At 50.1% G+C, this 15,714-nt stretch overlaps 1 protein-coding gene across 1 annotated transcript in view; it reads left to right on the forward strand.

Annotated features, from left to right (window-relative positions):
• The first annotated feature begins 214 nt into the window (after positions 1–214).
• The window catches only part of LOC100122318 (protein obstructor-E), a 57,626-nt gene continuing 42,126 nt past the window's right edge, over positions 215–15,714 (forward strand). Inside the window, exon 1 of the mRNA XM_031932106.1 lies at positions 215–321. The gene's annotated coding sequence lies outside the window, so the exon portion shown is untranslated. The remainder of the gene's footprint in view (positions 322–15,714) is intronic.

The following is a 15,714-nucleotide window of genomic DNA, read 5'->3' on the forward strand; positions in this document are numbered from 1 at the left end:
CACATATTTTGTGTATATAGACAGCAGCAGAGCCGCGGATCATGTCCGAGCACGTGAATGGGTTGACGCTGCTTTTGGATTATGCGAGCGAGACGGGAGAGGGCTTGATTTTTCACGGGAAGGAGGTTATGGGGGGGGGGGCGCTCGCGGACACGTGGCGCCATTTTTTACCGGCGGAACGTTTCCGCGAAGATAGCCGACGCGGACGCGGCTTGTTGGCCGGTATGAGTAGTATGGAAGAGGCGTGTTTGGGAGAGAGCAACGAGATTAATTGAATTTGGATGCCGGCGATTTATTGATCTAGGAGCCGTCGTCGTGAGAGTGAGTTTTTTGTTTGTTTCTTTTGTTTTGCCTTACTCTTGTCCCCAAAAGTGGAAGGATGCTTTTCATTTTCGGAAATTCAAAACAGCGAGAGAGAGAGAGAGAACGTCCAAATGTATGGCCATCATCCTTCGAGAGAGCTACGCTGGTCATTTTTCACTCGACCGGGTTACAAATTATCGGGGAATATGTGCTCGCGTAAAGGGAGAAGATGTTTAACCTATAAATCAGACACGTTGAACGCGCCGTTTTTGTACTTAAAGGGCGTGTAATTAAGATACACGAGAAAGTGTGAGCTATAAACTCGAAACTTCCGATCATAACCTTTACAGCCTCGTCCAACTGACAGGTCAAGCAAGAAGAAACCTTGAGAGAGCTCGCGCGACTAATAGAAAAAAATGGTAATGCCAGCGATGAGGCCGGAGATTAAATCTTTTATTTTACTCGCTCCACTCGGTACAATTAAAGCACTGCGGTGTAGTGTATGAGCGAAACACACCGGTGGGGTTTTTAGTCACACGACCGCAGCTCTGCGGTGCAGCAGCGGAAGAAAGCGCTGTAATTTAACTGGCGCAGGGGCAAAATGAAACACTCTCCGAGCGCGCTAATGAAAATTAACGTTCTCATACCTGTCCGCGGGCTTTTATTAAAAATTACGCGCGGAATTTCGGAAAGTTTTGGTACAACAGCGTTCGACGCTGCAATGCGACGAGCCTCGTAAATTCGAGCGAGTCACACACTCGCTTTCCCTCTGGCCTGTGAAATTACCCATAAAACTCTCTCTCTCTCTCTCTCTCTCTCTCTCTTCGCCGAGTCTGAGGAGATGCGCCCGAGGCCTGAGGGCTGAAACAAGCGAAGAGCAATTTTCGATAAGACAAAAATTCGACGTACTATACATCTCGCGCGTGGGTGGCTGCGTCGGGAGAGACGATATAACGTAATTTTGAATTGAGAATTAAAGAACTGACATTCGTACATCCCCACGTCTCTTTCAATTACTCCCAGCCTTTTCACTCGAGCTTTTCCCCTTTTCTCGTCGTTCAACGTTACAATATTATAAAGCAGTCAACAAAGGCACACGCGCACACACACACACTCGCTCACCGGCTATTATATGCGCCGCGAGCGTACATGAATAAATTAAAAACTTGCGATAATCGCATGAATACATCAAGCTTTCCTGAATACTTACAGCTGAAATTATCACGCGCTCGAGTCGTTGTGCATTACCCGCAGGTTCGTGCATGCCCACACGCGAAAATCGCTGCTGCGACGTTATTTTTTATCGCTCGTCGCTCTCCTTATTTTTCCCGGGCTGAAACACAGTGCGTACATTTTTCAAAAGCAGACCCTTTGATCCCTCAGAGTCGCGCATTTAGATTCTGCAGAGGGAGAAATTTAAAAGTGATGTCGTTCGCGAATACGCAGTTCCTCCATTCTTAACGCCAGCGCTTCAGTTGCGGCATGAATTTTCCAAAGGGCGAACGCTTCGCAAAATTCAATAGACGTTAATTTTAATGAAATTTAACACACACACACACACACACACACACACGTACGCGCTCATGAATAAGAAGTGGAGTAAGCGTGAATAGTGCATACGAAACGCCGGGGACACACGACGTAGCCGAGCGAGAAAGCGCTGCATACATAAGATATCACTTTGATTTCGTTAAAACTTGCTAAATATAACCTCGTTATGCGCGCGGGGGGGTGGGGCGGGAAAACTTGAAATTCCGTTATCCGACGTTGTATTATTATTTGCTGCTGCGCACACACTTCTGGCAGGAGGGTTACAGCCGCTGGGCCACTTGTGGAAAAACGCGTAAAGTGAGAGAGAACAGAGCGCGCGTGTCTTGATCAGCTGTGAGCTAAAGTCGCGCCTCGTGTGTTTCAATATCCCACTCGCGTCGAGTTTCACGGCGAAAGAAAACCGCGCGTGTGTAAGTATACAGGAGAAAAAAAGGCAAACATCGGGAGCTGAGAAGCTCCCCCGCCTCCTCGAGAGAATCTCCTCGACGGGGTGCCGAGGCGTTATTAAGAAATTAAGCGGAGCCCGCACGCTGGGTCGGAGTACGAGTTCCCGCGTGCAGAGAGCGAGAGTAAGGCAGCTAAGTCAACGCTTCCACTAGTGCTTTAAAAAGAGACGAGGAGGAAGAAGAAGTCCCTCGCTCTCGCACAGCAGCCTCGCCCGGGGAGGATGAATAATTCAGGAGTCCCTAACGGCCAAGGGGTCGGCTCTTGCGCACCTGATGCGCGCACTCTCTCTCTCTCTCTCACTCGCTTCTGCTATTACGAGCTCGTATACGTATGTATGTGTCAGAGAGAGAGAGAGAGAGAGAGAGAGAGAGAGAGAGAGAGAGAGAGAGAGAGTGGCTATGTGTTTACGAGGGGGAGGAAACCGGGCTAAGATGTGCCGAAGGACAAAGTGAACATTCGCGCGCTAGTCTTTTTCCTCTGCAGCACAGCGTCGGCAGCTGCTTCTTCTGCCTTGGATCCTCCAGCTGGATAACACGCGGTGCTCGTGTTTATCCGGGGAATGTAAGGAAGAAGGGCGATTTTTCGCGGGAAAAGCGAGAAACTCAGCCGGGCGTCCTTGACTGCGCGCTGGAAATGCATATGATAAATTCATGCTCTATGTCGAAATCATCCTTGAGCGAGTCGAATTTGCCGAAGCGTTTGAAAAATCGAGACCGATAATATCTCGACGACAGTAAGAATAATTTTTAAGAGTGGGTTAAGGACGCGCGGCAATTTTCAGTTACGCGGAGGATCAATTGCCGGGCACATACAGGCACACAGTAGGGCGTAGGTGAAAATATGTAAATTCTCTCTTCTCGGGGCGGACTTTATTGAGCGCGCGCCGGCATCGTCTAGGATCTAAGAATAATATGAATTTAAAGCGGATCTTCGACTTCTTTACGCTCCTCTCCTTCTCGGGGCAATATAGCATCGCGGCGTAGGAAAGCGGAAGTTCATTAAATAACACGGGAATCTGCGAAGGATCTTTCCTCCCTCTTTGCTGCGCGTACAGCTCGTCTCCTGATGTAGATCGAGATGTATGTAAAATACACCACTCTCTCTCTCTCTCTCTCTCTCTTTCTTCGTGTTATTTAATCAACTCGGGGCGTGTTTTTTCCGTCTTTTCGCATCTCCCCGAGGGAATACGCGAGCGAGGGATTAAACTTTTCCGACTTCCTTCCAATTTCTCCCCGTAAATAAAATGAAGCTACGTCGCGCAACGTTCGCTCCGGGGATAAATATAACGCTCGAAGAGCTGTGTATATACCTATAAGCGCTTGAAGATCGAGTCGCTGAATTACGTCGGCGCATCCCGCGCGCGGTATTAATTCGTCAACGAAGACGGCTTGAATTTTCCATTACACGCGCGCGCACACAAACAAGCTGCCCAAGGTTAATCGGCGACGCTTTCAGCCTGATTAATTTTCAATTTTCTCCTCTTTGAGAGCCGCGAGAGAGAGAGAGAGAGAGAGAGAGTTTTCCACCAGAGGCTGAAAATAAAGCAATCAAACGAAAATCCTTCGAGCGGCGGCGAAGCAAACCGAGGTGGGTTAACGAACAGCACCGCATGGAAAATAAAAAACCGCGCGCGTTCAAGGGGCCACTGGCAAAAGGACGAGCGATAAACCGCTTTCTTCGCCATCGGCTCTGCAGGCCCGATAAATGGGAAGAAATATTAATAGTCCAAAGGCTGTGACAAAATGCGAATAAAACCGCAATTCGTCGGCGCTAATCGCTCCTTCCTTCCTTTCTTTGTTGTACCAAGCGCCGCCAGCACTCCGTGTGTTATTTTTTCGGGGCGCCCACACGGAGAGAGATAATCGGAGTTCAAGTTTAGAGAGAAAGAGCTCGCGCGGCGGGCCACCGATCGATATATGGATAAAACGCGGCCGACCGAGATACACACGTGGCCCGCTCTGTGTCTGTGTGTCTGTGCTTGCAGGAGCGGAGGCAATAAAGCTAGCCCCGACGACGGCGACGTACATGGAAAATAAATAAACGACGGGATGCATCGTCGCACGGAAGGATGTGTGTAGGAAGAAATTAATTTCCCCTTCGTCTCTCTCGCGCTGTCGTGTGTACGCGGTGTAACGATTTCCCTTTCGGATGACACGGCCGGCCGTAATTTGCGCCTCGTTCAAGGCGCCGCCAACGGGCAGCGATATTGGGTGTGTATCGCCGCTTATTAAGGCTACCGATTGGCTTGTTAATTCTTAATTTACTGATATTGCCCCCGCGCGCGTCCGTTAGCTTGTTCACGCGCCGCCTGTCTCTAATCATAATTACGCGATTCGCTCGCGGAATCTGCGTTTGCACAGCAGCGGCAGTTGAAAAGTACAAAAGCCCGATTAGGCGTGTCCTTATCTCCTCTTCCTCTTTCCCGACTTCTTACACTGGCTGGCCTGAATACTCAGGAGTTGCTTCATTTATCCTCCGCTCGTAATTACCTCCCAAGCGCGTTAACATTAGTTCTTCCCCCGTTATTTCCTCTCTCTCCCTCGTTGTCTCCTCCCGCACGCACGACATCGATCCGCTCGCTCTCTCAATCCGTCCGCACTCTAAAATTTCCGCACCGGTATACGCTTAACATTCCCCATTCTTTCCTTATCCCCCTTATCCAGCTCCGGTACACGCGATAATGCCTAGCTGCGCCTCCGTCCTCTTTACACCCTCGATGGATTTTTATGCTCGTACACGCGCTGCTGGTACAGCTGGCTCTTATCTCTCTCTCTCTCTCTCTCTCTCTCGATCCCGCTGCTCGAAATATCTTCTATCATCTATTATAACCCTCGTCTCGCTTCCGAAGAATAATCCCTTGCTCTTTTTCTCGGCTATACGCACGGCACTTTGCTCCTTTGTATCGCGCTAATTTGCAGTAGCGCGCCCGCCATCTTCTCCCCCCTAATTCTCTCCTGGCTTTCCTTCCGCGATCGAGCAAATGGACGGATACGAGATGCTACGTCCTCAGCTCGCGTTTTTTGCCACATCAGTGGCCGTTGATTGGAGGAAAAGAAACAAGAATAGTTCTTCTCTTTAATCAGCGCGATTTTCGCGGCTGTGTTTTCAATGAAATTGCTGAAACGTCAGTAGACTTAGTCGCGCAAGGAGTGTGGAAGGAGCTTCGGTCAGCCGTGAAAAGTATACGAAGAGGAAAAATTGAGAAGAGAGAGAGAGAGAGAGAGAGAGAGAGAGAGAGAGAGAGGGAGCGAGGACAAAAGTGGAGAGAGAAGAAAAGGGCGGCAGAAATCCGGCTCGACGGAAAATTCGGACTCCCTCTTCCTCTCTCTCCTTGGGGACACCATCCGTCTCTCTCGTTTTTATCCTCGGAATCCGCCCTTATAGCCCCGGCGCGCCGTCCCATTCCGCACTCTTTCTCTTTATCTTCAGCGATATGTGCGCGCGGATTCGCTCCCCCTCGACTGCCTTGAGAGAGAGAGAGAGAGAGAGAGAGAGAGAGAGCCGGTCTCTGTTTTGTATTTGCGCGTGAATGGCGCGAATCAACGGCCTGGTGAGCATTTTTCAAGTAGTCTACGTCAGCCGATAATCCCGTGTAGTTCAGTATAGTCGAGGCGTCGATCGTTATAATTGCCCGTAAAACTAGAGAATATAATAAAGCTCCGGCTACTGATCACAGCTCGAGTATCCAATTTAGGGAGTAATAGGCTGAAAATGACCTACATTTCCGAACATCACACGACGCCGGTTGAAAATTTCAGTTTACAACCATCCTACGCAGCCGAGAATCGAATTTTCCTCCTCCTCGCGACTATTTTCTTTTTGTTGCGTGCACGTGCACGGCTGAAAGCAAAAAAGCGCCGTGTATATACGTGTATACACAAGGTTTAATTAAACGTTTGCAACTCTCGAAGCGTCTTGGCGACGTCGAGCGGCGATCGAATCAATCTGAAATTGAATTTCTCTCCGAGAAAAAGGAGAAGAAAGCTCCCGTAGTATACGGTGACAGCTGGGCCCCCAAAGAAGAGGCGGACGAGGGAGAGAAAGAGAAGCCAAGGCGACAATTAGTAGCCCGTAATTGGGTTTAGCAATTTCCCCTCCCTTTATCATCTCAGCTAGACGTATACCTCTCACACACACACACACACAAACGCGCGCACGGCGGCATTAAAATCTCTTCTGAAACGCGGCGCTTTAAATTTAATTAATCGCTTAAGCGCCATGGCTTTGCTCGCCGCAGAGGAAAGCTCGCGAGAATACGTACCACACACGCGCACCGACAGAGAAAGAGAGAGAGAGAGGGTGAAAAGGCCTCTCTCTCTCTCTCTCTCTCTCTCTCTCTCTCTCTCTGCAGAGCTTGACCCAGAAGCCTATCGCGGTTCGTTAAATAAAAATTGCGTGCGCCGGCAATTAAAATTTGACAAGAAGATTATACACGCCGCGGCGACGGAACAGCGAGCGAGAGAGAGAGAGAGAGAGAGAGAGAGAGAGAGAGAGAGAGAGAGAGAGAGAGAGAGAGAGAGAGAGAGAGAGAGATGTATAAGGCAGTGCCGGCGCTGCTTGCGTCACGCGACATTTTCGCCCGCGACTCTCGCTATATAGCGTATACACTGCAAGCACCGAATGCGCAGCTTTGACCTACATATGCTCTCCGACGTTCCGCGTGTATACGTGTGTGCATGCAGTACCTGTGTACGCGAAATGATGAAAAAAGAAAAGGGAAAACTTTTTGCGTGCGCTGGGAAAGAATCGCGCGCTTGATTGTTTTTCGCGGTGCGCGCGGCTCTTTGTGCCTTCCGGGGTGTTGTTGTGCGCTGCCGCCGCTGCTGTTTTTTTTTCTCTCTCTCTCTCTTCTTTCGGAAGTGTTGCGGTCGGCTTTGTGTATGAAACCCGGCGAAACAATGGCGATAAACACAGAGACAGAGCAGCTCGAATTTCGAATTAGCCGCGTGTGTACCGTACACGATATACAACTGAGCGGAGAAGTGTAAAGCGCGAAGCTGCGGATATAAGTCGTTATTTCACGCCGGCCGAGTACAGGTGCATATTGCTACTATCCTGCATTCGTAATCAGATCCGCAGTGAGGTTAATCCCGCCGGCGATGAATCAACCTTTAATCGTTTTGTTGAAAATAAAAATCAAGCAGGGTATAACTTCTCACGGTGAATATATTTATTAATACAAAAAAAGAACAAGAAATTAATACAAGTATGACAGCGTAGTCAGATGTCAGTGAAGCGTTCGACTGGACAACTGCTCGCTTGCTCGATTCGGACAGAACTAACTGCTATCCTCCGCTGAGGGTATTACAATATCTCGGTGACGCGGTCCTATGGCTGATCGCAGGAGGGACGCTGACGATATCCAGGTACGCGACGACGCTTATTAATAGCCCCCGCCGCTCACCTGGGTATCATAAAGCGAAGTTCGCGCTCCTTCTTAATCCCTAATTGCCGTATTTGTCGCACGTATTTTTCGTAGGCAACAAACAAAGCGCGTCTTTGAAAAGCTTGTAATTATAAAACGAGCAGATGCGCTGCCGAGTTCGGCGACGGACTCGGCACGGCATCTGTTCTTGGGTTTTCCCAGCTACAATAAAACAAGAACTGAATAGTATTTCAAAATACTAAATCTAAGTTTTAACAAAAACTCCAACACGTTTATCTTTTTATCTTTCGAAAAGTGTAATTCCAAGGACTCCTCCGCGGATTACTCGCGCCGGAACGTGCGTATAGAAGCACTCGGATTCGCGGCTGCGAATTACTTTCGTTAACGAAGGTCCCGTACACAGAGGTTCGATGAAAGTTGTGTATAGATGCGAACGAAACCGAATCAGTCGTTTCCGTATTCATTTGAATAATGATTTGCGGTGCATTCGCGCTCGGCTATTTCGATGAAATTGCACCTCGCTGTGTGTTTTCTGTACAGTTTATTTTTCCGAATTAGGTCGTGCTCGCGGAAGTCGACGAATAAATACTTTTCGTAACGCTTGCACGATTTCCGCGTTTTTTACACCCAAAAAGCGGCTCTAAAGTGGCCTTTCTTCGACCGGCTTAAAGAGAGCGGGCGAAAATAAGCTTTTTCGATGTAGTTTAAATTTATTCGATGATTTTCATGCCAAGGAGTTAGCATAGATCGAAGCCTTTTTTGCATAGGCGCATTAATTCGCTCCGAATACGTGTTTTTCAGCAGCAGCCTCGGAGTAGGGGCGGGTCTTTCTCTCTCTCTCTCTCTCTCTCTCTCTCTCTCTCTCTCTCTCGTGTCGGCCGTTATATTTCAGAAACGTGCCCCGTCGAGAATCGATGGAGATAACACGAAACAGAACGATAAAAATCATCGATTCGTTGGCCTACATATTATAAAATGACGACTCAAAATCTCGAGAGCCAAGCTCCCGGCGGCGCTGAATACATTTTTACACGTGTACACGCGCGTATAAGAATGGCGAAAATTTGTCTCTCCTAATTAATTTTCGGGCCGCGCGTTCAAGCTCACGTGACTCCCGGACACCTGCAACAAATCTCTCGGACATTCACGTGTCATTATGCGGGGGGAGCAGGACACACATCCGCATACGATAAATTAGCATCGCTTTTATGTAACCCGGTGCATGTCATCAAACGTAGCCGCGCACGAGTCCCTGGAGGAGGCAAAATAGGCGAGAGAGAGAGAGAGAGAGAGAAAAAAAAATAAACGTAGCCTCGGAGAAAAGCACACCCCTATCCACACCCCATCGGCGATAAATTCCGAGGGAAATCGAAGCGGCAGACGAGAGAGGGAGAAAGCTCGAAAAATCGCCGTTCATCAAACGCTCGCGCGCGAAGCCACACACGCGATATCGCTGGCCTATATACCCTCGACGGAACCAATCGCGGCTCTCACAATACACACAGAGAGAGAGAGAGAGAGAGAGAGAGAGAAAGAGAGTCGGGCATATAATAACGGAGAATCGCGTGCGCGCGAGAGATGTATTCAAGACAAATATCGGACGAATTTCGAGGAGTTTACCCTGAGAGCCCGTATATATACCCGCTGCATATGTGTAGCCGTCGCTGTGTACACGTATACATACACATATCCACATCCGTTTGTTTGAGGGCCGAGAGGGAGCAACCAGCTCTCTGAGCTTTTTGCCCGCTGCTTTTTATCGATTTTGCGCGAGCAACGAGAGAGAGAAGGGGGGGGGGGGATGCTGCGCCGTCGGGATTATATACCGAATTTCGCCTCCTGACACACAACACACGCAGCCGCTCTTTAAGCTCCCGTCGCCCTTTCGCGCGCGCATATATATTGCGATTTATACGGCAGCGGCGGACGATTTTTTCGGGGGCTCAAAGTGACAATTCTCTACAGGCTTGTGATTTAAAAAACGAATACACAAATTCGAGGCGGTGAAAAATAGCGTAGCTCGACTTATTGGGCTAGAAATTATTTGATTGATTGTACGAGCGTGTCAAAGAGAGATAAAAGAAAAATCTGGGTTACGTGTTATTCGACTGATATCCGACCGACGCTCGAGAATGCGTTATTTATTACGCGGAATAATCCGCCTGAATGGAAGCTATAGCTCCCCGCGCGTCAGCGCACTTATCTACAGCAAGCCTCGACGAATTAAACATAACCGCTAAAATCGAATTGGAAATCGGTCATAAGTTGAACTTTCATCACCCTCGTTATTTACACTCGCCGGACCGACTTTCTATATAAAAATTCGCGAGAAAGAGAAGAAGCCCGCGCATCGGTCGATTTAACCGGGCTGAACATCGCTCAAACGTCTCGGCGAGCGAGAGAGAAAAGAAGCTGCTGTACACAGGGCCTCGTTCCCCGATTACTTTTTACGGAGCCTCCCTATCTCTAACGAACGCAAAACCGGCTGAAAAATTCATTTGTCCCTCCCCCCCCCCCCACCCTCGCGCGGAAGTACTGGCGCAACAAAGGAGAGGAATATACGACGCAAGAGAGAGAGAGAGAGAGAGAAAGAAGCATCGCGTAACGGCGCCGCACACGTATAGGGAAGCTCCTCAGAGAAACAGAGAGTGAGAGCACCTTAAAACGGCTTAAAAACAATAGAGCAGCAGTCGCTCGTACTCGAGCGCGCGCTCTCTGACCTACATAATAAAGTGACCTAAAAGCCGCAGTTGTACGCCGCCGCTGGCTCGCTCCGCCGACACATAAGCAAGCCCTGCGAGAGAGGGGGGGGGGCGGAGAAAGCTCATAAATCGCGCAATACACGTGCGTCGTCTCAAAAATTCCGTAAATACGAGCTACTGTGCGGGGGAGGTAGGGTCAACCGATATCCCCACCGTACTCGGCGTACGACGCATAAATGTATATGTATAGAGCCTGTGCACTATAGGTGAAAAAGATAATAGAGGAGCCCTCGCGGTGAAAAACGATTATACACGCGTGAGGGGTGGGAGTGTAGAGTCGAGGGAGCCGCGCGCACGCATGCATCCGTATAGTGACGCTGCAGCACATTATGCGGTAAGTATGATGCGACGTTGCTCTCTGCGCGCGCCACTGCCTCTCCCTCTTTCTCGCGACTGCATATAACGATTTCGCGCTCTCCCTCTCGATAATGCGGTATTCTTCCTTTTTTGCTTTCCGCCCCCCGTGTGTGTACACCCGTATGCTACATCGTGTAGCGAATGTATCTTGAATTAGGGCTCTATCGACGTGGAAGTTGACGCGCTGAATATTGACGTTTTTTTTTCGAGAGGGGGGATCACTTATTCATGGCACCAGCAGCTTATATACGCGCACAATGCTCGCGGTCCAACCAAAGCCGGACCTTCACTACTTGGACGATTCCAGTACGCGCGTCCGCGGGCGAGAGCTTGTTTACTCAGCCCGATGTACCTTCTCTCTCGTATTTATTTTGAATTTCGCTGCGCGGATGTACGTGCTCGCGCCTTTTGCATAACGCCGAGAGATACTCGCGGCAGCTCTGATGCGTGTTTGTTCGAATTTTCTCGAACGTAAACAGCCAGTCTTTGTGCTCGAAGGTTCCGACGTGTGCATGTACGTGTACGGTGATTTGAATCGAGATGTATATATATTCGCGCGAGCATTAAAACGTTACGCTAGACGTAATCTTTTGTCGGCGGCCGATCGATATAAACAGCCGCGTGTGTGCATTACATATATATATATACGTGTATACGGGCGAAATATTCAACTGCGCTTTTCTCGCTCTTTATTTTTCCGATACAGCCCGACGCGCGCTTATCCGGCTTTTCGCTTTCTCCCAGGCTCGCGAGCGCGGATTAGCTGTTATATACGCTGTCGTTTCTTCTATTTTCGCGTAGGCTCTGACGAACATTTTCTAAAATCGCGATCATTTGGCCCGAAGAGCGAGAGGGAGTCGATGAAATATGGGCGCAGCTATTCCGACTTGTCGAGATCCGCGAATTTCAAATCGGCTCTCACTCGAAGAGTCAAGCGATTGCGTATCGACAGCCTCGACTTTCAAAGCCCCTCGAGCGCGCGCTCGATATTCCTCTGGAAAAGTCCCAATAGCTCCGCAGTAAGAGTGAGAGAGAGAGAGAGAGAGGGAAAAAATCACACGAATAAAGGGGTTAAACGCGCATACTCCCCCTCTTTCTCTCAGCGCGAGCCTATTCACATTCGTCGTCCCTCGAGAACGTCATTAGAGTCTCAAACTGCAGCGCGGCTCTGGCGCTTCCGAGATCCGACACGCGAGATCTCGCGGCAGCGCCGTTGGAGCTCTCTCTCTCTCTCTCTCTCTCTCTCTCTCTGCCAACTTCGATCCGCTCGACCTCGAGAGTCAGAGAGAGAGAGAGAGAGAGAGAGGGTAGTAGGGAGTAGCCAAAGACTCGCCTTGGCCAGACCGACAGAACCGCCGCCGCTCGCGAATAGTTCGAGGGAAAATTAGTGGATTTAGCGCCGAGGGAGTCAGGGACGCAACGATTTTTTCCCGAAAGAGGGACATCCCCTGTCCAGAGGTAGCCGCGCCTCAAAAGGATAATGCGGCGCCGTCGGAAATGAATATCGCCCGCTTTGTGCGCGCGGCCGGACTCATAGTATATAACGCGGATGTTTGTACAAAGCACCCGGGCGAGATGTGAATATCAGAAAAATTTGACCTCTTTGCGCGCTGCTGTTATACCCGGCACACGCGCGAGAGTAAGCTCCCTCGGTGGGGGCCGACACAAAGGAGGACGTTAAAATTTTTAAGAGTCGTCCGAGCTCTTTCTCCGAGCTGCTCTGCAGTGCTCTCTCTCTCTCTCTCTCTCTCTCTCTCTCTCTCTCTCTCTCTCTCTCTCTCTCTCTCTCTCTCTCTGAAAGACGGAGCTTTTTCGCGCTCGAAAATAAATTCCACGACTCTTTTCGCCCGCAGCTTCGTCCCTCGGTCTTTCGCGGCTAATCGAACGCGATTCGACGCTCGAATTCCAGCCGTGTCCGCGTGCATTATGGAGCTTGTCGCGCCGGAACTATACGGGCGGTAATTTTTGATAAACCATTCCTCCGCGTCTCGTACCCACTGTTATAGCCATACAGACTCCGAGGGGCGAAAGTGGGGCGTCGCGGAGTAGCGGAGGGGCGAGTCTCTTCTCCCCCGCGCAGCCTCCCTCGCATCTATAGAGAGAGAGAGAGAGAGCTGGCGGGGGTTGATTTATTCATATTCTCGTGTTCTTGGCCGCGGCGGCGGTGGCATTTGAGTCTGCGCGAACTACGCGCAATGCGGCACGCGATGAACCGAGCTCTGCCCCGCCAGACTCCTAATCTCGTTACAACGGCGCAGCGGATGCATAGACGCGTATAGAAGCCTCTCTATACGCGCATGTGTGTGTGTGTACATGTCGAGGTAGAGGACCGCCTAGTCGCGCACACCGAGAGAGCTAATCCAGTTAGGACCCGGGCGCCTATTTTCCCGCCGCGGCGGAGGGAAACCTTTCTTTTTTGCCGCAGCGCGCGCCGAGCTCTGTACTGTATAGTCTTCTACTCCCTCGACCGTTTTTTTCTCCGTCGTCGCGGCGCAGCCTTTCGCTTTTTACGAACTTTTTGCGATAGGGATGTATTGCGCGCGATGTGGGTGGGGCTGCGGCGATGATCGGGGCTTTTTAGAGCGACCGCGCTATCAATTGTGCGCGTCTCTCGCGGGGACGAGTCCAACCTCGTCGGCTGTGTCCCGCGGGCGCGAGTAATTGCCGATACCGACGGGCTCTCAGCTCTCTCTCTCTCTCTCTCTCTCTCTCTCTCTCTCTCTCTCTCTCTCTCTCTCTCGGGCGTTTTGGACGCGGAATAAAAGCCGACATTGATCAAATCCGCAAATCAGATTGACCTACATTTTTTGCGCGCAGTGGCTTTTTAGGGACCGGCTCCGAGTTTTCCCTTTCGACTTGCCACGCGCATCAGAATTTCCACGACCTCGCCCCTACGCCGCATCAATTATTTTTCGATCGCGTAGAGCGAAACTTTGGATTTCCTCGGGCCAATCGAGCTGACCTTTCGAACGTTCGGCATCCCTAATTTATCGCCGCCGCCGCCGCCGCCGCCGCCGCCGCCGCCGCCGCGCGCACGTACGTAGCGCATATACGAGGAGCTTTTGATTTCGAGCCGTGCTGCGCTTTAACGTCCGCTCCCTCTCGTCTATATACCTATATATACGCGTGTGGGTGGGTGGGAGCAGCATCGTTTTTCTCTAGGGGTGATGCAGCGCCGATGATGCAATTTTGCGCAAGTTTCGTCGAGAGAGCCCGCTGCAGCGGCCGGGATATTGGAAACGGAAGAAATTTCTAATGGTCTTTTTCCCCCCTCTATATCAGCTCTTCTCGGAGCTGCCAAGTGAAAATCGGTATTTCCAAATGGAATTTCGCCGCGGCGCAATTTGAAATTTCTATTTGGCTGTCGGAGTTTTTTTTATTCCGCAATTCCGTAAACGCTGAGTCGCGAACTTCTCCAAACTGCTGTTTCCCCCCCATAAGACACACCTCGTCGTTACAGCGTTCACGCGTGCGCGAATCATGCAAACGCTGTGCACACAGAAACTTGCAATTTCAACGCGCGAGAGAGCAAACTCAGCCTCGCGGGAATTTCAAATTCAAATAATGCCGCCCGAAAAATCGCAATCATCTGCAGTGTCATTGGAGAGTTCCCCTCGAGACTCTAAACATCCTCTCGCGTGCGGGACGATAGTATGCAAATCAGCCGATTGAAAATGTTCCGACGCAAATAAAATCCTCTCTCTCGGTTTATACGGCCCGATAAAACTACCGCGTCGCAAAAAGCTCCGCATGCGGGGGAAAAAAGGAAACTAGTTCAATTATCTCGCCCGCCTGCAGTGTTTACGCGCAAATACGGCACTGCAGCATCCTAAACAAACGGAATACGAATTCAGCGACGCGTGAGCTGATTCCTTTGTTGCTCCCGAGCGACCTCCTCGAAAATATACACCTCCGCGTTATTAATTTATAATCGGACTAATCAAACGCGCATCTACAGTAAAAAAAATTCATTTGCGAATTCCTCCGCACGTACGCGTTCTCGCTTATTATATATACCCTCAGCGCAGTGACGTGGGCGGCCGATATGGCTGCTAATGGAAATGCCTATAAACCATGGCGTATATATGGCATTCCCCGCAGCTCTCTCTCTCTCTCCCGTCGCGGCGATCATTTATATGTCACGGCGCGGCTATGTCGGCCGGAAAAACGAGGCACGATATTTGATATGTCGACGCTGCGGCGACAATAACGGCCTGTACACACACACACACAGGCACGATTCGACTTATTACTGCGCGCGACGCACAGCAGCGACGTTTTGATAGATGACGAGTGCGTGTGTGGGAGACGTTTGCTTTTGGAAACCGCAGCGACGGGATTTGTTTGCGACGATTCGATTTTCCCTGTATACTTGAACGCAGTAGTACAGGGGATGCGATGCCTTTATAATATTAACATACGTGAGCTGCGAGGCTTCCTCACTCGAGATTCCGCCGAGATACATTTAGTCGCGCGTCGCGTGCCCTCACGTCCTGTCGAAATTACAAAATCAATATTTTTGAACGAAGAATAAGGAAAAGGACGCGCGAGCGAGCGCACGTGACATGTATCCTACAGCAGCGGCTTCGCTCGAGAAGCTATTTTTCTCTCTCGAGCGCTTGCGCGCGCTTTGAAATTCCAGAAGCAAACAATCAACGTTAAGCTCGAAGACCATTATTTTTTTCCTCCGAAGTAGAAAAACAATCAAACAAATGAACACTCGCGCGCTGCACAGAGAGTGAGAGAGAGAGAGAGAGAGTGAGAGAGAGAGAGAGAAAGGGAATACATTAAAAAAGTAATTACGAGCGCGCTTTCTCCTTGAGCTTACGAAAGCCATTTTTCGTGCATATACACTCACTCCCCTGTTTGTGTGTGCCGGTAGCTCGCGTTGCAAGGAGCCATTACACA

Source organism: Nasonia vitripennis, chromosome 5 (genome assembly GCF_009193385.2).
Source record: "Nasonia vitripennis strain AsymCx chromosome 5, Nvit_psr_1.1, whole genome shotgun sequence".
NCBI classification, from domain to species: Eukaryota; Metazoa; Arthropoda; class Insecta; order Hymenoptera; family Pteromalidae; genus Nasonia; species Nasonia vitripennis.